The 25,218-nt window shown below is 47.7% G+C and overlaps 1 protein-coding gene across 5 annotated transcripts in view; it reads right to left on the reverse strand.

Moving 5' to 3' along the window:
• NCAPH2 (non-SMC condensin II complex subunit H2) overlaps positions 1-25,218 on the reverse strand; it is an 899,214-nt gene that overhangs the window by 82,191 nt on the left and 791,805 nt on the right. The gene's annotated exons all lie outside the window — the stretch shown is intronic.

Genomic DNA, 25,218 nt, shown 5'->3' on the forward strand with positions numbered 1-25,218 from the left:
GTGCAGTTGTGAGACTGCTCATCAGGGTTGGGCAGTGAGGGTGGGGGTTGGCAAAGTTGGGGAATATGAGAAAACTGGTGAGAGGGTTGTGGCAAGGCTAGGGGTGTGTAGGAGACACGCCACAGAGACACACGCTATACTGAATGGTGGCAGATTTAGTTACTGGGATGTTCCATAAATCTATAACATGGCCATTAAACAGATGTCATGGAATGTTTGGGGGTTAAGTAACTTCACAAAGGCCTGAAGAATCACAGCCTATGCGGAGAGAAACAGGGTCAAAATACTCCTATTACAGGAGACTCATGCCCTGGGACACCTCGCATCTTGCTTAGCGCCAACATGGGGATCCATAAATCGATTAAATTCCGACTGAAGGCAAGTCACATAGACCCCGAGTAGGTATGTTGTCCTCCACTGCATGATCACCAACAAAGAATATCTGCTGGTAAACACGTACGGTGCGAATATTGATGCCCCCGAATTCTTCGACGAGGTGGTCTCTCTACTTATGAAGTACATTGGAGTCCCTAGTATATGGGGGGAGGGGACATGAATTTAATATTGGATAATGATCAACAGAACAGGGACATCCTGCAGAATCACGACCCGGGCTGCACGCCGATTGCTCACACACATGAGGTCATTAGGCATACACGATACCCTGGAGGACGCTTCACCCGCACATGAAGGAATACACATTCGTCTGTACACAAGAGTTCATCCAGAATCGACCTGTTACAATCGGGTGTATTGATCGGTAAAGTAATGGATGTCCAGATACTTGCCCGTACACACTCAGACCATTCCCCCGCTGACTGTGCAGATTAGGCTGGGGACAGCCCCACCTACCTGCTCGGCCTGGTGCTTCAAATCTGATGCAGCTTGACATTGTGTTTAAGGCTGAAATCCTTGCAGATATAAACACCTTCTTTGAATGCAATAAACGCGACACATCTGCCGGAATTCGCTAGGAGGCATTCAAGGTTTACATTAGAGTTATGTGTATCTCTAGGGAGGCGGGAGTCCTGAAGGTAATTAAATGAGACTTACATCGCTCGGAGACTAGGCTTAAGGAACTTGAATGTGCCACGCAATCTACTCCGGCCAAGCTTGTACAAATAAGATTGGAACTGGAAACCTTCGAAGCCCGTGCCACGAGAGGAACAAGTTACTTTCTTACCTGGTAACGTTCTTTCGATGGGATGTTCCTCCGACGTATTCCACATCTATGACAGTAATCACCGCAACACAGCTGGGGTGATTACTGTCAGATGTGGAAAACGTCAGAGGACACAATCCCCTCGAAAAATACGTTATTACACGCGCCCACTGGCAGCATGGAAGTATGGCGAGGGGGACAGGCCGGGGAGAACCTTGTCTAGACTAGTACGTGCTAAGGGGGGTAGATCCCGGATTGATTGTATTACAGACACGAAGGGCACTCAACACTGGTCTGAATGCGCCCTAAAATGAACATAATGCACAAGGCATAAGTGACCTCTTATATCAGATTCCTATGACATACGTTTCTCAAACCACCAGAGAACAGCTTGACACTCCGATTACAATTGAAGAGATAGTTAAGGACATCACAGACCTTCCGAAGGGCAAATGTCCGGGACCCGATGGGCTAATCTCGGAATTTTATCAGGAGCACATAGCTCTCCTTGCGCCGAAACTACTCGAAGTCTGGACGGAATCACTCCGACTGTCCACTATTTCCCTTTCTTTACGGGAGGCTCTTATAACAGTTCTTCTTAAGCCAGGCAAAACTAGCGACAAGTGCGGGCTTTACAGACCACTGTCACTCATAAATACCAATACCAAAATATTTGCTAAAGTAATAGCCAGCAGATTCCTCCCAATCAGGCCTTATCTCGTCCATGAAGATCAAAGTGGCTTCGGTCCTGGACGCTCGACAACCCTAAAAATCTGACGGCTCTTCAATGTAATGTCCAAGATCGATCAAAACTCAGATGCGGTGGCGGTCACACTTGACGCCCAGGCGGCCTTTGATATGGTCTCCTGGCAGTATATGTGGGCAGTCCTGGAAAAGATGGGGATCGGGCCAAATATGATATCCTACATTAAACTATTATATACATGTCCTGCGGCAAAGGTCCTGGTCAACTCCCTGACCACCTCGTCTTTCCCCCATTCTATTTGCGTTGGGCATCGAACCAATGGCTGATAACGTCATAGCTTGCAAGGGAATACATCGACAGGATACACTGGAGATCATATCACTATACGCCGATGACATACTGCTTTTCATCAGAAACCCGTCTGTACACCTCAAACCCATCATACGTGACATAACAAAAATAGGCACATACTCTCGCTTCACCATCAACTACTCCCCCCAACCCCCTCCCTCCGCTGGTCTCCAGAGGGTATCAAATACCTGGGGGTCCAGGTGTCATTATCTAGATCTTCTCTAGTGGCCGATAACTACATGGCTGCGGCACAGCTTATTGAGATGAAAATAGCAAGTTGCCGCAATATCCCGCTCTCACTAGCGGGCAAGCTCTCCTTAATAAAAATGATAGTGGTCCCCAAACTCCTTTACATCTTTGCAAATGTTCCGATTTGGCCTGGAAAACAATACTTTGAGAATAAACATACCAAATGCGCCCAATTTCTTTGGCATTCGGGCGCTGTCTGCAAGAAGTGGCAACACATGACTCTTCCCTATGAGAAAGGGGGCTTCACTGCCCCGGATCTTACCCAATATTGGATCGCTGCACAGGCCCAACATGCTACAAACTGGTATAGGCATCCAACTGCACCCCCCACGTCAACCTTGAAAAAGCAGCAGACAAGGAGGTAAATGTCATGTCCCTTATCATCCACCGAGTGTACCGGACAGAAGCCCCATCAGACCCCGTAGCTACCACGATTATGGCATGGAACCACCTATTGAACTCCCAGCCCGAGCATCGCCCGTACTATAAATGCCTTCCCATCTGGAAGTTTCTGAGGCTCGCTCCCACTCACGACAAACTCCTCTCGCGACACTGGCTCGACCTGGGTTACCAAGCATGGACGGATTTATACCCTGAGGGTAAGTTTATTACGCCCCAGACATGGCCCCTGGGCCACTCGGGATCAGCATTGGAGCTATTGCAGTATTTTAGACTAAGGGCTGCGGTTCGTGATATGTGGCCTTCCTACCCTGACAAGCCCCCTGAATCGCCCGAAATCCAATACATAGCCAACTCAGCTAACAGCCAGGGTATAACCTCCTCCCTATACAAGATGCTAGAGGAGAAGTCTAGCAACGCACTCCCTGGGACATGCAATAGATGGGCAGAGGAGCTGGGCCTTGAAATTACAGATGATACATGGAGGAAAATGTGCTTACACACTCGTAAGGTCTCCCTTAACTTTAGATTCCGCTGCATGCAGTACAAACTCCTAAACCGACTTTATTACACACCATACAAAGCGGCGAAATGTACACATAACCAGATGCACACTTGTCCCAGATGCATATCTAGCGATGCGGATCACATACACATGTTTTGGTCCTGTGATGCGCTTGGCACGTTCTGGACAGCAGCTCTCGGCGCCCTCTCGGAGATAGCTGGAACCACAGTTGGCCCGGACCCCGATTGCTGTGCTTTTTGGTATATGGAGTGGGGATGAGCTGAAACAAATGTCTACATTTTTAAATTTAAGTGTTATGGTGGCCAAAAAATGCATATTACAATGTTGGAAACGTCATTCTCCCCCTCATTTGATATGTGGTTGAAAGCTCTCACATGGACACAGACCTGTGAAGAAGAATATATTAACTCCCTTCCAATGCATTTTTGCCCCAAAAATGTATGGACAGATTTCTGCAGCTATCTAAATAGCAAGGAGGACATGGAACCGGACCCCTTGGACACGTAACCGGCTGCGATGAATCTTGACCTAAAACATTGGGCTAACAATCCATCAAAAGTATGGACCGAAGCCCAGGAGGCTGCATCACAGATGTTACGAATAGGAACACCCCTCTGGAGGGCAGTAGAGGCAGCCATCCCCCTGGTAGAATGGGCCCGCAAGCCCACCGGAGGATCCTTACCCGCCAAGTGGTAACATTCAGAAATTGCCAGTATAATCCATCGAGACAGTCTGCTTAGTAACAGCTTGTCCCAAACGCCTTCCAGCGTAACCAATAAAGAGTTGATCATCCACTCTGACCCAAGACATGCGTGAAATATAAAAGCTTAAAGCTCTCCTAGGATCCAGCCTAAGGAGCCTCTCCTCTTCCTTGCCAGGATGCGGAGGAGGATAAAATGCCGGAAGAATAACCTTCTGGCCTAAATGAAATTCGACACCACCTTCGGAAGAAAGGAAGGACGAACTCCAAGGACAACTCTGTCCTTATGAAACACAGTGAAGGGTGGCTTAACTGAAAGTGCCTGTAACTCACTCACTCTGCGAGCGGAAGTGACCGCAACTAAAAATACAGTTTTAAGGGTTAACAGTCTCAAAGGACAAGAATGCAAAGGCTCAAAGGGAGCACCCATTAGAAACTTGAGAACAAGGTTCAGATCCCAACCGGGCATCTGGAACGGTGACACAGGGAATACATAAGTGAGCCCTTTCAGAAACCGAGAAATTAAAAGGGATTTTAAAGTAAGAACACTCCTCAAACGAGCGCTTAAATTTAGACAGCCCCGCCAGGTAACCTTTAACGGTACCCACTTGCAGGCCCTTGTGGGCCAAAGAAAGCAAAAAAGACAGAACCACAGGAATGTCACATGAAAATGGATCCACATTCTTAACCCTGCACCAGTCACAGAACTTTCTCCAACAGCAACGGAACAGGGACTTTGTTGCCGGCCGTCTGGCCGAAAGCAACACCTCCATTACGTCTTCAGGGAAATCCCCATCCTTATACCTCAACCTTTCAGAAGCCAAGCGTGAAGGTTGAGGGATCTGACCTCTGAATGGTGAACCTGACCACCCTCCTGTGAGAGCAGATTGTCTCGGTAGGGAAGACGACGTGGAGGGCAGATGGACAAGTCGAGAAGGTCCGGGTACCACGTCCTCCTGACCCACGCCGGAGCAATGAGGATCATCCAGGAACCGAACCTCTGTAACCTCCGCAGCACTTGCGGGATGACAGGGACTGGAGGAAATGCGTACAGCAGTGGGAATGACCACTCCACCACAAACACGTCTCCTAAGGCTCATCTTGGAGGAAATTCCCGCGAGCAGAACCTTTCGCACTTCCTGTTGACACAGAAGGCGAAGAGATCCACTTGAGGGAAGAATCTCCTGAGCCAACTCCAACTCGTGATATCGCGCTCTGCCTGCTCAGAGCGTCCGCCGTCTCGTTTTAGTCTCCGGCCAGATGAACTGCCGAGACCGAAATCTCCTGCTTGATTGCCCAGAACCAGAGCTGCATCACCTCCCTGCACAGAGGAAGTGACCCTGCCCCCCCTTTTTGTTGAGGTAGTGCATGGCCACTGTGTTGTCCGTCAGGATCAGGAAAGTCTTTCCACGCACAGTCGTCAGAAAAGCCTTCAGGGCTAGCCTGACGGCCCTCAGCTCCAACAGATTGATATGGAGTCTGGACTCCGACGGAGACCAACGACCGCCCACTGTCAACTCGTTGGCATGAGCTCCCCATCTCGTGAGGGATGCATCCATCACGATCGTCACCTCCGGCCAAGGTAGCCAAAATGGAGCCCCCTTCATCAGATTGCCTTCGACGGCCCACCACAGAAGGTCCCAGGCGACCGAGGGCGGCCCCTGAACGGGGTCCGACATCCTGCCGGAGGACTGTGACCACTGGAGTTTGAGAGCCCATTGCAAAGATCTCATCCGCAACCTGGCCTCTGGCACCAGAAGAATGCAGGATGGCATGAGGCCGAGCAATCTCAAGAACTCGAACGCCGGGAGACTCTGGGCATGTTGAAACTTGTGCACCATCTGCTGAATATGAGCCCTCACCTGGGGAGGAAAACACTGCCCCAGGGACGTGTCGAGCACTGCTCCGATGTACTGGAGCCGCTGTGTTGTCGTCAAATGGGACTTCTTTAAATTGAGGGAGAAGCCCAGCCTGTGAAGGGAGTGGCAGGTAACTGACAGATAATCCAGGACTTGCTCGGAAGAGCGCGCCCTGATCAACCAATCGTCCAGGTAGGGGTAGACGTGAATCCCCCTTTCCTGAGATACGCTGCCACCACCACCATGAGCTTGGTGAAGACCCTCGGGGCGGAGGTAAATTCAAACGGCAGGACACGAAACTGAAAGTGCGAGTCGCCAACCGCGAACCTCAGGTACTACTTGTGCTTTGGATGGATCTGCACATGAAAATAAGCGTCCTTGAGGTCGAGAGACACCAACCAGTCCTGAAGTTGAAGGGCCTGGAGGACTTGAGAAAGAGTAACCATCTTGAACTTGTCCTTCCTGAGGAGTTTGTTCAAACCGCGCAAGTCCATGATGGGTCTCAATCACCAGTCTTTCTTTGAATTAAAAAAATAAGGGGAATACCATCCCTTGTTCCTCTCCGCTACAGGCACCAGTTCTATGGCGCCTTTCTCCAGCAGGGCTTGAATTTCCTGCGCAAGGAGCGGATCGGGACTCTTCAAAGAGAGATTCCCTGGTGGATTGTCGTGAGGCCTCTGCCGAAAGGGAAGGCAGTAACCGTGGGCTATGATCCCCAGAACCCACACATCTGAAGTAATGGCACACCATTCTACAAGATGCTGCGCCAGCCTTCCCCCAACCGGCGAACCATGGGACATGGCCTCATGACTGAGCTGAAGCGGCTACGGCGTTGCCTGAGGGCAAAGAGGCAACTGCCTGAGCGGCCTTGGCACCTAGAGTACCTTGTTTACCACCTCTGGCACTCCTACGGTGGCCCCTTTGACTAGCAGCTCCTTTCGCTTTACTAAAGGATGAGTAATAACGAAAGGAACCTCCCCTCCATTGCTGTCCCCTAGGACGAAAAGACGGAGGTTGGCGAACTGCAGCACCCAACGACTTTGCTGCAGCTTTTGAGGTCTGCAACCTCTCAAGGCTCTCGTCAGCCTTGCTGCCAAAAAGATGGACACCATCAAAGGGCATGTTGAGGAGCCGGGCTTGCACATCAGAAGCAAACCCTGACTTCCGCAACCACGCAAGCCTGCGTATTACGGTGCTCGCCGCCATGGACCGGCTGATGCAATCTGCCATGTCCAAACCCGACTGAACAGCCTCACACATGGCATCCTTGCCATCCTGGACCATAGCAAGAAAACCATCCCGTTCGTCTCCTTCGGGAATATGTTCAGCCGCTAAGGAAACAGTTCCACAGAGTGTGCGTGAAACGTGACAAGGCACATATGGAGTTGGAAGCCTGAAGAGCCATAACCCCTGAAGAAAACACTTTCTTCGCCCAACCATCAAAACACTTGTCGTCCCTATCAGGAGGGATGGTAGGATAGGACGCCTGCTTTGCTGGGGCCGTAGCCGCCTGCACCACCAAACTCTCCGAGGTGGGGTGCTTGATCAAGTAGCAGGGGTCGCTACTGACTGGGCAGTATTTTCGCGACAAAGACTTGGCCACTGCCGGTAGACTCTCCAGAGGAGTCCAAGCCGCCGCCACCCTCCTCTGTAGAGCCATATGGAATGGCAGTACCGGGTCAGTTGGTGGACCTTGGTCGAGGATATCCGTTAGGTCATCATGAAGAAAATCCCCTGGGGGAGCAGACCACCCCAAGTACTCTGCGACCCTTCACATAAGGCGCCGGTACGACGACTCTGCATGGGTGCCAGGCTCAGGCCTACAGAACTCCACCTCCGGAGAGGTGTTCAGACCACTGGCGTCGTGCAGCGACTGACGCAGGTCCTCAATCTGGCTATGTCCCGAGATAATCTCGTCTGGTATCGTATCAGGAACCATCCCATCTTCAGAACCTTCATCCACCTCAGAAATATAATCCAGATGGTGGAAAGTGGGCACAGAATGGGGGACAAAGATATGTTTGGCCTTGGCCAGAGCCTTTCTAAGGGGTTCCACCGTGCCACGGGGTACCTCCGACAAGACAGCCTCGAAAGGCATCAAGGGCGTCAAGTGAATCGGCGTCGAGCGCGGCGCCGACGGCTTCAACACAGGCCTTGAGGGCAGAGGCCCGAGCGGGTCCGACAGTATGGGCGCCGATGGCGTCAACGACTTCCTCGGAGGCGAAGCCTCGAGAGAGTCCCTCGACGACCTCAGCGCCACAAGCGTCGACGTCTTCTTCGAAGACTTCACAGATGCACACGGTCTCCAGCGCGTCGAGGACCGAGACCTGGAACGGGCATGACTAGAACGATTCCCCTTGTCCGAGCGGGACCTTTCCCGCGAATCGTGCCGACCAACCGAGCCCGAAGGCGTACGAGCAGTGTCTCGTACGGTCACGTCCGACCCCACTCGGAGGTGCGGACGGACTGGTGCCCTGCGATTCAAGAATTGCCAACATTTTCTTACCGAAGGAAGCCCATTCCTCTGGAGTAGCATGCTTGGTGGGATAAGCAACCCGCCGTGGGCGGAGTCCTCGGACGAGGGCGGGGAAGGCGACCGATGACAGCGCTTCCGTGAGTGCCTCGAAGAGGCAGAGGAGTGGCGGGACCCACTCTGGGACCGAGACCCCCTAGACTTACGACAACGCTGCAGAGAGTCGCCCCTCGAATCGTCCGTCGAAAGCCCAGTGGACCTCGACTTCCGGGCTTGGACACCTACCGACCGACAGCTTCTTCTTACGCTCCCGCAAGGCCTTGGACGTAAGCGATTGGCAGTCGACACAATCATCCGTGTCGTGGGCCTCCCCGAGGCACCAGAGGCAGGCGTCGTGCGAGTCCGTCACAGACATCTTGGACCCACAGTCCCCACACTTCTTGAAGCCTGGACGCATGGTGGAAGAAGAGGAAGACATCCCGATAAACTTCACAAACGAACAGGTTCGAAGAACCAAAAGAACAGAAACTCCAAAGAGTCGAGGCTTGCCGAGATCTCCGAAGCGAACATGTTCGCGAAAAAAACGGAACCGAGGCTACGGGCGTCGTACGTCCTACTTATAACATCCGGTGACGTCGGCCGTCGGAGGAGGTCCTCGAAGACGGCGTATCAACGTCATAGACGCAGAAAGATTTTCTGAAGCAGCACAGCTGTGGTGATTACTGTCATAGATATGGAATATATCGGAGGACCCAATCCCCTCGAATGATGGAATTCGGACACCATCTTAGGCAAGAACCCTGGTCTCCTCTTAAGAGATACCTTTTTGGGGAAAAAAGGAGTAAATGGTATTTTGCAAGAAAGGGCCTGCAACTTGCTGACCCGCCTGGCCGAATTAATGTCAATCAAAAAGGCTGTTTTTAAAGTAAGCAGCCGCAAGGAACAAGAATGTAACGGCTCAAAGGGAGCCGCCATCAGGAAAGTAAGAACCAGGTTCAAATCCCAATAAGGGACAACGAAATTAATAGGCAGAAACTCATTCACAAGGCCCTTCAGGAATTGCGCCATAACCGGGATCGTGAAGAAAGATCATTGATCCGGAGACCCGCTAAACACAAAGCCGCCAAGTATCCTTTGACTGTGGTAACGTGAAGTCCTGAAGAGGCCAGTGAAAGAAGGAACTCCATCACTGTAGAGGTGGGGCAAAGATACGGTCAATCTCGTGCTCCCTGCTCCATGTCTCAAATCTTCTCCACCAGCACACGTACAGAGATCTTGTAGACAGCAACACCTCAAGCACCTCTTCAGAGAGATCCCAGTCATATCTCGTCCTCTCAATTACCACAAATGTAGGTTGAGGGATTCTGGGTTTGGGTGGAGCACCCGACCTTCTGACTTAGGATATACGGGCGACAAAGCAACTGCAGAGGTGGGCAGATGGTCAAATCCAGAAGGTCCGATTACCATGTCCTCCTCGCCCAATCCGGGACGATCAATATCAGGGTTGCTCGAAACCTCCCGAGAGCCCATGGAATGACAGAGCTCGAAGGGAAGCCGTAGTGGAGGGGAAGACCCAGTCCACCATAAGCGCATCCCCTAGCGCGCTGTTCCCTGGGAATTCCCTCAAGCAAAAAGGTTTCCACCAGAGAGAGAAGACGACCTCTAGGACTTCCTGGCATACTTCACACTTGTGTGAAACCGTTCTCTGCCTGCTCAGAGCATCCGCCAAACTGTTCTCTGTCCCCGCCAGATGAACTGCTGAGACCGAGATCTGGTTCTTCAGAAAACAAGAACCACAGCTGCTTCAACTCTCTGCAAAGGGGAAGGAACCGCACATCACCCTGCTTGTTCAATTAGTGCATGGCCTCCATATGGTCTGTCTAGATCAGGACATGTTTCCCCTTCAGAGAGGGCGCAAAAGCCTTCAGGGCCAACCTGATTGCTCACAGCTTCAGCCTGCTGATGTGCCACTGGGCTTCCATTGTTGATCAAAGGACTTTCACCTGGATGGCAAAAATAAATAAATAATTTTAAAAAAAGCTGTTCACCTGCAAATCCTCGCAGTGAGCCCCAGCCCTTCAGAGTTGCATCCGTGACCACCCTGACCTGGGGCCACAGAGGCCAAAAAGGTTCCATGTCGTCTCTGCTGGCCCACCGACCTCAACATCCTGAGAACATCCTTCATTGTGCTGAAATACTGGAACCATTGACCCCTCAGTAGAAACTGCAGGGTTTGCATTCACAACCTGGCCTCTGGCACTAGAAAAATGCAGGTCGTCATGATGCCTAAGAGGCAGAGGAAGGAGTCCTCTTGCAAGCGGTTGTGGCTCTGGAACAGATCAACCATCTGCCTGACACTGCCAACACTCTCGAGCGGTCAGGACTGCTCTGATGAACTCTAGCCTCTGCGTTGGTGTCGTGAGAAGTCCAGCGTGTGCAGCAGTGAACAGGTGTCCTCAAGGCGAGACTAAATCTGCTCCCATAACTTTCCCCAGATCAGCCAGTCGTCCAGGTATGGAAACACATGTACACTGGATCTCCTGAGATGAGCCGCCACTACTGCCATTAGCTTGAAGACTCTTGGAGTGGAGGTCAACCCAATGCGGCGCTCCTTGAATTGGTAGTGTCCACCCTAGGAGGAATCTCAGGAATGTCCTGTGCCTGTGGTGGATGAACACATGGAAATATGCATCCTGCAGATCAAACACCAACCAGTCCTGCGACTATAGAGCCTGGAGGATATGATAGGTTATTTATAACGCGCTTAATACCCAGGAGGTTTCTAAACGCAGACTCGGAGATCGAACTGGTGGTGCTCCGTGACGTCTTGCTTCCCAGGCGAGCAAGTTGCCCCTGAGCTATCCTCACGAGGATCTCTCATAGCATCACCATTTTGAATTTGTTCTTCCTCAGGAACTTGTTTAAGGCCCCTAAGTCTGAAAATGGAACAAAGTGCTTCCCCTTTATTGGGTTATGTTATATGTTCCGTTATAAAATCGTATAAAGAACTCAAACACCAGAAGGTAACTTGTCGCCAATCAACAGAAGTAGCAGAGGGAAGGGTGAGACTCAAAACAAATGAATTTTGAGAGCGCACCTAAAATTGAGATAGTCATCCATGATACGCAAAGTGATGGGCATGGCGTTCCAAAGTTGACTAGCTACAACACAGAAGGAGCGCACGCCTCTACGCATATATTTAAATTGTGGTGCTGCCACAAGCCTAGTTTCAGCCAAACCGAGGGCCTGAGAAGGAACGTACCAATAGAATTTCTTTTGCAGGTATTCAACACCAGTATGGTGTAAAGCACTGTGAACAAGGCACAGGGCCTTAGCCTTAAAGTGAGCCTGTTTGGCAATGGGAAGCCCTTCTTGGAATTACCAGGAAATACCAGCCCGATACACTGTGCTCGGGATGCACCTCCTCCACGGAACCCTTCAACAGGGATCGCAGTTCCTCCTGGAGCTCCTGTTCAGGCTGTTGGGAGCCGGGGGTGGTCTGTCTGGAGGTTTTTCAAAAAAAGACAGTCCCCCTTATTAGACGAACTGCAATGCCCAGGCATCAGAGGTTATATTTCCTGCCATTGAGTGAAATGCTCGCCAATCCTCCATCCAACAGGGGAAACGTGGGGGTACCGCAAATCGGCTTTGGTGGTGGTGGACCCCTGCCGCTGTCCCCTAGAGGCGCCACTGCCCTTTCCGGAGCACGCGAAACGACTCTGCCCCTGCCTGGGTTGTGGGAGCAGTGCTTTCTTCCCGAATGGGACATACTCTCCAAGAGACATCCCAAATGTAAAGACACCCAAAAGACTACAGAATCTATTCTACCTCCTAAGTCACCTCCTAAATCTTTGACTCCAGTTGTCAGAAGATACTCTACAGAACTGGTTCAGAGAGGCCACTATCCACTATCTGACACTTGCTTGATGAATCAATGGATTACTGCTCCAGATGATTTTACCTTGAAGCAAGGCCTCCTTTTCAAACAAAGATGATTGGTGATTCCCTTCTCCGTATGAGACTTGTTTTTTAAATGGCATCACAACTCTCCCTGGACATAGAGGTAATGCAGGATCATTAGACATCTTGAGACATTGTTGGTCAACAATCAAGAAAGACGTAAAACAATATTTGAGCAGTTGTGCCCCGATGAAGACTGACCATACCAAGAAACGGGGATTATTAAAACCTTCGAAAAGTTCCTACCAGACCATGGCAAACCTTTACACATTCATAAAACAAGATTAAAAGCCTAACAGAAGAAATTAATCTATTACAATTCCAAATTTAAAACAATTTCCCCCGGAGGAACAATCTCATAAAAGCATTAGACTTACTCTAGCTAAAATAAATTCATGCAATTAAAAAAGCAGTTGAGGTAGAGTCAACCAATCATCCCCACAATGCCTCCCATGGTGCCAATCTCCAATCCATCACATATTTCTTATAATGGGAGTAGCAAAGGTTCCTTAACGTCTGACAATCTAGCAACAAGTGCCTTGGGGTTTCGATTTCAGTCAAACTATAAAGACACAGGGGACTGTCACACACTTGCCATTTAACACAAATAATTTTCTCTGGTCAGTAATACACTTAAACAAAACCTTATCACAAATCTAGCACAACACCAAGATGGATGTTTAGCGAGGTATGGTGACGGAACGCACAATTTCCTATGAGTTCATGCTAAATCTGAATAACTATTATAAGTTCCAAAGGTGGCACAAGTATTACAGCCATCTTGACGCCATAAAGGCTTTTTATTCACAGTTAGATCCTTGAGAAAATATTCTACTCAAAGCCTTGTTCCCTTAATAAGGCTTTGCTTTCCACAAAATAGCAATTTGTAAGCCCTGCCTTACCCATGTTAAGCTTTCATATGACGAGTAAGCTTGAGGTCTGGCCAGCTTTTCACAGGCTAGCAAGCATTTCCACAGTACTCGTACATTTAACGACACGATACACAGCTCAAAACCTACTTGCAGTTTTAGAAATTGTTTGGGGTATGGCAAGGGGTTGTCTCTATTGCAGCCCCTAAATGGCGTCCAAATCAAAGTCAACCAATTGGTGATACATTTCAAGACAATACGTTATTGCTGGTAATATTTTCCCCTCATAAAACGTTAGTACGGCGCTAGCGAAAATTTCCCAAATCGCCTGTGGAAATGCTTCATTTGTGAGTAGGTATCTGGCTTTATTTTTTAGATAAATAATTAAAGCAGTTTTATTCCCCCGTGTGTGGATTTGAAAGCCTAAATACTTAATTTAATTTGCGATCACCAACGGTGGCCCCAAAAGCCATCCTGCTTCACCCTATTTCTAGCTGTAGCGAATGTTCTCTGGTCTTCGATTTATTTATGGTAAGATCATTTGCCTTTGCATATCCATGAAGGCATTTAACAATCGCTGCAGGCCCACCCGGGTTCAAACAAAAAGCATAAAGTCATCTGCATAAGAAACCTAAGGTAGCTTTCCGTCATAAATCACTGGGGGTACAAATGCAGCTTCCTCCAAGACCTCGCCCCCCCATCGGCAATGTATAAATTAAAGAGAAATGTTGCCAGGATGCTTATTTGCCATAAACCATTATAGGTGCACATTTCCCATGTTGAGCTACCCTTTACAATTAACCTTACTTTCAGTGAATTGCCAGTGTGGAGGAGAATCAAGATGTTTAAAAGGTGAGTTGGGATACCTCACTTCCTTAGATTTAATCACAGGAGACTTCTGGTCACTATCAAAAGCTAGGGATAAGTTGATACTTAACGCATGGATTGTGGGTACCTTTTTCGCCAAGTTTATGTGCGTGATCCATTACCAAACCTGGCAGAATGGTACCGGTACCAGCACGGAAACCAGTTTGATTTGGTTTAAGTATCGACTTCATGGCTGCCTATAGTTTTAACTCATTCCAAATCAGGGAGCTAAGACTTTGGAGTATGCTTCAAAGAGGGTGCTCGGTCTATAGTTTGAAGGATCACTCTTACTCCCTTTCTTACATATTGGTACTATTAGGCAGGAGGACCATGTAAATGGCATTCGCCTCTCCCTTAAAACTGCCCTAAATAGACCATATAATACAATAGGCCACAATTTTGGATGAGCCATGAAAACCATATTATATAGACCTTAGGAACTGGGGCTTGTGACATTACTTTTTTTAATTAAAATGTCTGTCATCAATATCAAAATAAAGTGATCAGTTTTCCTCAAACTCTTTACAAATTTCAGTCCCTTTTCAAAATGTTCCACCCAAACAGGTTTCGCAATAGGGTTTCTCCTGTGAATACAGCTGTAAATTCCCAAAGCAGTTGGCCAATTTCCAGCGGTTTAAATTGGTCTTCATTACCATACCCCGTCTTTCTGATATAAGCGCACACACTTCAATATGATTTTATTCTGATACTGCTGTTTCTCTTCACAAATTATTTCATGTTTACATTACCAATTTAAGGATGACTTATTTAAATGCCTGAAGTTAAACCTAAATTTCTTTTAACGGTCCTGAATGTCCTGATTAAACTTCCAAGGTCTTGCATGATTAATATGGGGGGTAGATTATTTTTGTTATAAATCAAGATGTTCTTAATAAAGACAGGAGCGCTTGCTGGTGAACAAAACTCCCAACTATCATCTCCCAAGTTTTTGTCCAGGAAATCTCTCACTTTAATATTAAAATTCTCTATTACCTAAGGGGTCCAAATTAGCCTGTTTTTACTGCTAGGACTAAATATTCCCCTAGTTCTAGGTTTAAAACTCAAGTAATAGGCCTGTAAAATATGATTATTTGGGGCACCAGTTAACCTATCACACAACTGAAACAAATTCTCTGAAACAAATTTTATCTGCTAGTGTATTATTTTTACTTTTAATGGAGTCCGGCTTTCCGCCATGTATTTCACTACAGGCATCTGCAATAAATCATTGCAGCACACATCAACCTGTGCAGTGTTGCTGTGGAGTGGGGGGGGTTCCCTCTGGCTTCCCATCCTATTCCTTATTACTTTTCCCTTAGAACTACTGTTCTCAAGGATAGTAGGATACGTGTAACTTACTTCGCATTCTTTTGTGGGATCAGCACACAGCACCTTATGTGGAGTGCTAAGGGGCTACATTATAATTCCTTTCCCACGGCTCCAGTAACTTTTATAGTTACAGTAACAGACAAACCTAAATGGCTGGTGGCAGTGGATACCTTTTACCTGCAGTCTGTTTTCACAGCTGCAGTACAGCACCCATGCATGACCATTTTCCCAAAATAGCCCCGGTCTTCTTTTATCACAATTTTTCGTTTGTGTTCTCCTTCTTGGCCCATCTACCATTCCAGTTTGGGGTGGGTCCTCCGGGTTTAGCCTTTGGTGGGATCCCTTTGTGAAGCTTACCATGGCTCCATTGTGTCTGCTGAGGCAGGAAGTGATGGAGGAGCCCAAAACGTCTCTGGCCTTTGTTTGAAGTCATGCCTGGCTGGAGCGAGTTTGAACTGGGTGGCTGGCTGTCCTCCAAGGACAGCCAACTCCAGGTGATTGACAGGTTCACAGGACTGAATGAATGGGTCCCTGCATAAGAGGAGAGGCTTTTGGGATAGAAGGCTAAGTCGACCACTGGAAATGAAGCTCTGAAGAAGATGACCAGAGACGCCTGAACCACCTCCAGTAACTGCAGAAGCACCGCTGCTGTCCTGACCATATTTTTGAATCGACAGGGAAGCTCTGCCAAGGACGGTTCCCTCCTCTGGCCTGGTGGGCATAACCAGCTTCAAGGCACTCTTCAATTTCAGCCATCCTGCAACCTTCCTGGGCTGCCGAATCCAAATACCTTGATCACTTTGCAGGGCATTGCCTTGCCATTGACTAATATAGCTGGAACTTCGGTGGCATCAGTGTGGACTGCCAGAAGCATGAATCCTTTCCTCAGAGTCCCTCACCAGAGTGCAGGACTGAGAAACAAAGTAGATTCCGACCGGCAGTGATCGTTAGATACTGGTTCTGAGAAAAAGGCACCAACACCACGAACCAACGCAGGAGCATGAAGAGGTTTCTGCTGGCGAGTCCCTCTCTCTCTCCACTACTGATGCAGGGGCCCATCCACAGTCGTCCCCCTTTTGTCACCACGACCGAGGACTAGGAGAGTGGATTTGCAGTCATGCATCCAGCTGCATCAGCTTCTTCGCTCTCAAGGTACTGTGGGGCTCTTGGTTAACCTATCTGAAGCTGTTTGTGTCACTCATTTGCTTTTGGAGCATTGTTTCTACTGTTTGGGTGTTCACCCATTTTCAGTTGCCCAGGCCTAACAGCCTGTGCCCCTCAAGGAAGGCTTATCCTAAGCCCCTGAACTTTTAGGCCAACTTGTTACATTTTTGTTCCAAGATGATTTGCTTCAGAACCGTTGCAGTCCTATTGAGTTGGCCATTGCTGATTTTCCAACTGTAAATCCTCTGAACCTCTTGGCTTGGGAATTGCTGGTTTCCCTCCAGAAACCTGAACTGGAGAAGTCTTTTTTGTTAGGGAAAAGATTGCCTACCTTATAAGAGTTGCTACTAGTATTGCTTACCTGTGATTGTTGTTCTTTACATTCTTGAACTTAACTATACTTGAATAATGCAGAGTCAATTTAAAATAAAGTACTTTTACTTACTCAAAATCGCTGTGTGTGGATAAGAAGAGTATATAACTAATCTACTCACCTGCTTTATTACTCATTACTATTCGAAATGTATGCTTGATGTTGCTAGTTGATACAATATTCCTTTAGTTCCAAAATGCCTTCTTGTGTATATTTAAAATAAATCACTATTTTGGATATAACTGTAAGTGTGCAGTGTTTCTTTGGATTTGTGTGTGTTCTGGTTTCTTTATACTGATTTACAGCTCACATTCCTCCTCCTAAAATAAGCCTGGCTGATCTGCCACTCTGCCAACCTTGGATACTCCAGGCCTATTATTAGAAGTTGGAGCCCAAAAACAAAAAGGGCTAAGTCTTGTAAAGTCCAATACCAATTGGACTGAAGAAAAACTTACCTAACAGGAACCAACCATACAAAAAAAGTCATCTGAAGCAGGACCCTGAGCAGGAGCTGGCCCCACCATGGTAACTTTTCAGGGAGGTTCGAGCCCTGTAGAGCATGACATAATTAAAGAATGTGGTGACTTGAAACCTTGGCTTCTATTCTTCTGCAGATTTTGGTCCAGTGTCTGGTGCAGATCAAAACCTCTATCGCAAATAGTCTATGGCTGCCAGTTTGTGATTCTACACCAACTGGGAGGGTAAATGTCCATAGTCCTAGTCTGCTCTGGAATTGTCCGTAAAAACAAATGCAATATCCCTTCAGGTATTAATCCGCAGGGAGGGGATGCCATGACAAAAAGCTAATATGTTGCCACGGTTTAAAATAACATCATTCAGAAAGACTGGATCTAGTATTAGCCGTGAAATCCCCCCGCCCATCCAACCCCCTCTGTGTTGCACAGAGCCTGCTCGGTTCAAACATTTTGTGTTAAACGCGGAGAGGATATTGTGTTCAGAACTAAACCATCATAACTTGGACCATGACGCTCATCATGAGCTTTCCGCTCTACTGTATAGGGAGAAGCACCAAAACTGCTGCTCAACTGCTGTGTCCCCGGACTCAAAAACTTTATTACACAATTTCTGAGTATAGGTTGGCATAAGAACCTTCTGTCTAGATTCAGTAGCACGATCAACTGTATAATGTTCCATTTGCGTTGAACTTGTCAGCCTTAAGCTTTGTTACTCCCAAAAGAGATCTACATCCTCTTCATTATTTCAAGCAGGATTTCACTACTACAATCATTTTTCCTGCCCAACATATCGCTTGGGCACCTTCTTCATACTAGATTTTATGAAAACGGGAGCCATTCACTTGTTCTTTTCCACGTTCACAGGGGACAGATCAACGCTTGTGCAAACCACTTCTTCAGCCTCATCCTCTTGAAAGTTAGAATCTATTAAACTTTAAAGAGAAACTTCTGTTGATCTTCTTGCCTTTCTGCTTCTTAGACTGTTTTCCCTGAAACTTCAGCCTCTTATTCCTTCTATCCCAACCCACCCACCCACCCCTGTACTCACTCACATAGGGTTGACTTTCTAGTACCAAAACCAACTACTTTAAGAGGTCTTCGTTACCACAAAGCAATGCCATCAGCCTGATGAACTCTTCCAACACTTCTTTTGAGGGAGGGGTGTCTGGGCCCATGAATCCCCCTGACATATACACATCATCTGCATATCCAAGGCTCTATCACAATCTGGATAATGGCCCATAGTTTGGTACACCCATCTCACTTAGGTTGCTCTAAATTTCAGCTATCTGAGCAGACACACCGTATCTCCTCTTTAATTAGGCATGATTAAGCCCCTCTGGTTTGCTGTACACAGGTCTCTAATTTGTTTTGCATTTCGGCTAATTGAACAGTGTGCAACTGCATCTCCTCTTTGATTATATCATATACCTTCACTAAGGAGTTTAAAACGAAGTTAAAAGCAGCCAAAGAGGGCAAGTTTGATTATTTGGCCCCATGAGGGTGGTGAGAATATTCCGTAGAACAAGAGGATAATGACCAGTCAAGACAAACATTGCGATCCTCTGGGGCTTGCGTAACAAACATCGCTGGGAGATAACCTAATGAGCCATGAAAGTTATTACTTGGCAAGCCTGAAAACCCTCCCAATACCTTAGGAGAAATAACACTCATTTCCATTCGTAAGACACCTATACTAACAATTTTGCCTCGCTTAAAAATGTCTGTAATCTTCCTCTTGATGTTAGCTGGGAATAGAGTGAAAGTGTGCTCTGCTATGTGGCAATACTGCTCAAATCATCAGTGTTGCCACGTCACTTTCCGAGGTGTTAGAAAGAATATGAATAGAGTTGTTAGCAGGAGTGTGAATGGAATTGGCCAAAGAATCCAACTGAGCTGAGATCACGTATTTTTCCAATTTAGGGGGGAACGACTCCCACCCCTAGAAGTATCCAGATAAGAGTATACTTCTGAAGAAATACATATCCCACGCCAAGAATCACAGTTAACTTGAGTATGTAACACTTTCCAGCAGAGGGTGGAAATGGGGCAGAGATTTCACAACGCCTTTTCTGGTTCTGAAAAAACACGCCCATGCTGCACAGCACGCCCTTACCCGCAGCCAAGCAGCGCAGAACCAAATCAAAGTGTCCACCCCCAGAAAGTCACAATGGGTTGGTTCCGTACAAATGCTCAGGCTGCTTACCAGCCATCGCAGACCACGCCCGCCACTTTGCAGCAGACTGGCATTCTCGGCCCCAGTTGTATCCAGGGGGGCAGGGATTGTAGAGCTTCACACAGGTAAGAGAAAAGTTTCACTGAGGAGCAGCCAACACACAAGTGAACACAGCAAGAGGCCACTGCAGACTGCCACTTTGCTGTCACTTCCAAATCAATCATATCTACTGACTCATGGTAGAAATCCCCAATTCTCAAAATCATGCAGTAATCATGGTAATGGTAGATTTGTTCACCAAAAGGGCACACATTCTGGCATTACCAGGCCGAAGAAATGGCAGCCATATTTTTGATGGACGTTCTCCGATTATATGGGTTGCCTCTGAAGATCGTGTCGGACAGAGGGTCATAATATATTTCTCTTTTTTGGGCAGAACTGTGTAATCACTTGGGATAGAGCGGGCAGACTGAACGTCTCAATCAGACTTTGGAAGAATACTTGCAATGCTTTGCCAACACCTTGCAGTCTGATTGGTATTCCATGCTCCCATTAGCAAAGTTCACATATAACACCCTTCATTACTCCACTGGGTTATATCCTTCTCATGCTTCTTGTCGGTATCATCCTAGTATCATAGCTACCGCTACCTCGGTTTTATGTGATGATTCTGCATTTTATGAAGCTGAACATAATAAGAGACACTGATTTTTTTGGTCGTTTTTGAGTGGCCTTAAAAATGCCAAAATATCACATCTGCCTCCTCCCCACCCACTCGTGTGCTGCAGGGGCATGACTGTTCGATTCAGAAAGACTGCTCTGTGCAGTTACAGAGCGGTCTTTCTAAATTGATCTTTTTTTCCTGATTGTGAAAAATATTTTTTCACTTAATACTGCTACCTCTTGGTCAGATGGTTTTCCGTCTGTCAATTACTTTCTCTTACAGTTCCATACGGACAAAACCCAACTCTTGCACAATCTATCTCAAATGAGACAAAGTTACAAGGCGGCAGCAGCAGATCAACATGAGAGGATGGCCCTGGATTACAAAGTTGTCTATCTAGTCTGGTTATCTTCCCAAAACGTCAAGGAACTTGACAATGTCTAAACTATCCCCTAAATACTATGGCCCTTTTTTGATTACACAAATCATCAATCCTGAGTGAAATTACCCTGTACGTGAAAGCTGAACCCAGTTTTTCATATTTCTTTTCTGAAACCGGTTCACTCGGACGCTGTATTTCGAACACTGCCTCCTCCCCCCACCTCTGATTGTTCAGGGACTCCCACAGTATAAGCTGGAGGAAATGTGACACTCCAGATGGCATAAGGGTAAACTTCAGATCCGATTTCTTGGAAAGGTTATCTGCCTTCTGGAATATCTTGGGAACCAGGCTCTCTGGTTAATGTCCTGTTTTGGTTCAAGCTTTCTAAAGGGCCTTTCCAAGAAAGCTGAGGGTTTCTGAAACATTGGAAAGGGTCATACTGTCAGTGTTGAGCCTCGCAAAGAACCTCAAGAGAACGTGGAGTCACCGAGACCCGCGCGCTGCAGTCACAAAGGATGTGCGCTTCCCTCCCACCGCCTTCTTTACCTATTAGTTCTCGACCATGTTCGGACGGCCAAGAAGGATTGCCCGCTGGAATCACCATCTTGCGGCTCAACAGAGCCATTGCAGCCATTAGCCATGAGCGTGAGGGGAGGAGGTGGATGCTGGGTTGGGCGTCTACAGGAAAACAATCATGGAAACAAAGGACGTACTTTAGTCCTTCTAGCACACAACTACTCACAAGGAATCTAGAATCTATATATATCTATCTATATCTATATCTATATCTATATCTATATATATATAAATATAAAAAACAATGCATTACTTACCGTAAAAGCATTTCTGATGGTTGCATCTGCTTAGATTCACATGCTGTGCATAGTCCGACATCCAGTGGTCACTGCGGAGTATTGCATTTTGTTTTTCGTAGTCGAAAAGGGGACATCGACAAGTCGTGTCTGTAACACTATCCCTATAGTGACGTGCAGTGTACCCACAATCCCTCACGCGTCGAGGTCCCTCTGTTTGTATTTTTTCTGCCCTGAGGGAGCCTATTAGACGTGAGTGAGTACAGAAAAGAGACATAGAAGAAAGTCTATGTTCCTTCCATCCGAGCCGGGAGGAAGGGTGGGCGCATGGGAATCTAAGCAGATACAACCATCAGAAATGCTTTTACGGTAAGTAATGCATTGTCGTCTGATGTTTGTTAATCTGCTTAGAATCACATGCTGTGCATAGACTAGCGAGCAGTACCAGGAGTTGGAGGTGGGTTGTGAGAAGGAACAGTAGAAAAAAAGATGTCTTAATACTGCTTGTCCCACCTGGGAATCAGATCTAGAGTGGGCATCTAGACAGTAGTGTTTTGTAAAGGTGTGAACAGGACTCCAGGTTGCCGCTTTGCAAATGGACTCAAGAGGGACATTTGCAATGAAAGCTATGGAAGCCCCGGTGCCTTCAGTGGAGTGTGCTCTTGGCTTGGAAGGGTAGTTCTCTCTTAGCAAGAGAGAAACAGAGTGATGCATTGTACAATCCATCTAGAAATAGTGGATTTTGAAACTGCATCTCCTTCTCTTCCTGCTGCCACCGAGACAAAGAACGGATTATTCTTTCTCAATGGTCTAGTCCTTTTCATATAAAACATCACGGCTCTGCGAACATCCAGTGTATGCAGGCTCTTCTCACCTAAGTTTGAAGGATTTTGAAAGAACGTTGGTAGTTCTATTGACTGGTTGACATGGAATTTAGAGATACATTTTGGTGCAAACCTAGGATGTGCGCGTAGAACCACCTTATCCTTGTGAACGGTTACGAAGGGGTCTAGTACAGAGAGCGCTTGTAGTTCACTTACTCTCCTAATGGAGGGGATAGCTATTAGAAAAGCAGTCTTAAGTGTGAGGTCTTTAAGTGTTGCTTTGTGCATGGGTTCAAAGGGTGACCCCATGAGCCTGGTTAGTACCACATTTAGGTCCCATCCGGGAGCGGGGTTAGCTATGGGAGGGTGGATCCTCTTCACTCCTTCCATGAAGGCTTTAGTAACTGGGACTTTCCACCATGACACTTTAAATTGGGAAGTGGTGTATGCGGAAAGTGCCGCTAAATGGACTTTAATAGAGTTAAACACCAATCCTGAATCTAGTAGGTGAGTCAGGTACAGAACAATGTGTGGGAGAGCAGTCAACTGGGTTGATGCTCCTTCCCCTACACCAGATGACAAATCTTTTCCATTTGCTAGAATAACAGTGACGAGTGTTAGGCTTTCTAGCCTCCCTGAGAATGTCCATGCATCTCTGCGGGAGTTGTAAATGTCCGAATTCTATGATCTCAGGAGCCAGGCTGCTAAATTCATGGTCTGAGGGCATGGATGTAGTGTCCTGCCCTTGTCCTGTGACAGCATGTTGTATGGGCAGGGAAGTTTCACTGGAGGAGATAGGGACGTCTCCATCAAGAGAGCGAAACATGGCTGTCTGGCCCACATGGGGGCCACCAGTATCATGGTAACTTGTTCCTGGTGCATTTTGTGCACTATCTTGTTGAGAAGGGGAGTCGGGGGAGGGGGCATGGAAGCGTAAACAAATTTCCCTGACCATGGTATCGATTGACCGTTCCCCTTGGATTGGTTCTGGGGGTACCTGGAGGTGTAATCTTGGCATTGGGAGTTCTCCAGAGTTGCAAACAGATCTATTTCTGGGAATCCCCATTGTGTGAAGACGTCGAAGACAATGTCTTCATGTAACCGCCATTCGTACTCCGCGGGCAGAGGGAAATCTCTGCTGAGTTCGTCTGCTAGCAGATTGAGTTCCCCTGGTACATGTTGTGACAGTAGGAACATGTGTTTGAGAGCCCACTTCCAGATGTTCTGGGACAGCTTGGACAGTCCTGGAGAGTGAGTGCCCCCTTGCTTGTTGAGGTAGTACATGGCTGTGGTGCTGTCTGTGAGGACCATCACTGTCTTCCCTTGCAGGTGTGCCTGGAAGGCTATCAGTGCCTTGAACACAGCTAGTGGCTCCAGTAAGTTTATGTGCTTGGATGCTATGCTCGGAGTCCAAACTCTGAGCAGTCTGATGGGATAGGTGAGCCCCCCATCCTGTGAGGGATGCGTCTGTGGTTAGAGTGGCTTCCACTGCGGGGGTGGGGAATGGTTTCCCTATTACCAGGTTTTCATTCGACCACCACCGTAGCGAGAGAACCAAGGCCTGCGAGACCACCACTAGATTGTCCCATTGTCCGCTGGCCTGACACCACTGGCTGTTGAGCCACTCTTGCATTGGGCGCATGCACAGGCGCGCTTGAGGTACCAAATAAATACATGACGCCATCATTTCTAGTAAGCGCACTGCTTTGCGTACCGTCACCTGTCGACCGGCCACATATTGAGGGATCTGAAACAGCATGTTTTGGACCCTCTCGTTGGAGGGAAAGACGAGGCCGTCCTTTGTTCGAATTAGAGCCCCTAGGAATTGTTTGATCTGGCTGGGGTCTAAACTGGACTTCTTTTCATTGATGGAGAAGCCCAGTTGAAACAAAAGGTCTACAGTCTTTTGGGTATTTGAGAAGCATGTTTCGTAAGAATCCCCTGTTATGAGCCAATCTTCGAGGTAAGGGTATACTGGGATGGACAACATGCACAGGTGGGCCGCTGCCACTGCCAGTACCTTTGTGAATAATCTTGGCGCTGATGCTATGCCGAAGGGTAGCACTCTGAACTGGTAGTTTTTGCCCTCCATCATGAACCTGAGGTATTTTCTGTGCGCTCGCAACATTAAAATATGAAAGTATGCATCTTTCATGTCCAGTGTTGTCATGTAATCTCCCTGTGAAAGCAGTTTTCTAGTAGTTGGTCCACTTCTTGAAGGATGGCGAGGTGTTCTGGTGACATGCGTCGTCACCTTGGGGGTCTGAACGTAGGGAAACTGTTGAATTCTATACAGTAACCGCGGGCTATGGTTGATAGTACCCAGCGTTCTGATGTTATACCCTCCCATGCTGGAAGAAAGGATGTTAACCGGCCCCCGACCGGCGATGCATGGGAGGGGACCCGAATCTTTGAGTCATTTGGTGTTGGTGGCTTGGGAACCTCTAGGGGTGGGACCCCGACCTCTTCCCTTGCCACAACGTTGTCCTCTTTGGTTGTATTGTCCACTGGTGCCTTGGTTAGAGGACCAGTTACCTGCAGAGTATTGCTGCTGCTGGCGTTGGCCTCGAAAAAAGCATTTGTTGCCATAACCACGTTTGTTGGGAGGCCTTGAAATTTGGTCTAGGGTTTTGATGGTGTCAAATTCCTTCTTTGCGGTCTCTAGTGCCTCATCCACCGCCTTACCAAAGAGGTTGGCATCTTCTATAGGTTTGTTAATTAGAGATGCTTGTGTTTCAGGTTTAAAGCCTGAATTACGTAGCCATACATGGCGTTTGAGGAGGATTCCTTGGACTAGGGAACGGCCAGCCGTTTCTGCAGCATCCAGAGTATTTTTAATGATGCTTTGGTTGACTAAGGTCCCTTCAGTCATTGTGGCTAGAAGCAGAGTACGTAGG

Source organism: Ambystoma mexicanum, chromosome 12, assembly GCF_040938575.1.
Source record: "Ambystoma mexicanum isolate Mex_15411 chromosome 12, UKY_AmexF1_1, whole genome shotgun sequence".
NCBI lineage: Eukaryota > Metazoa > Chordata > Amphibia > Caudata > Ambystomatidae > Ambystoma > Ambystoma mexicanum.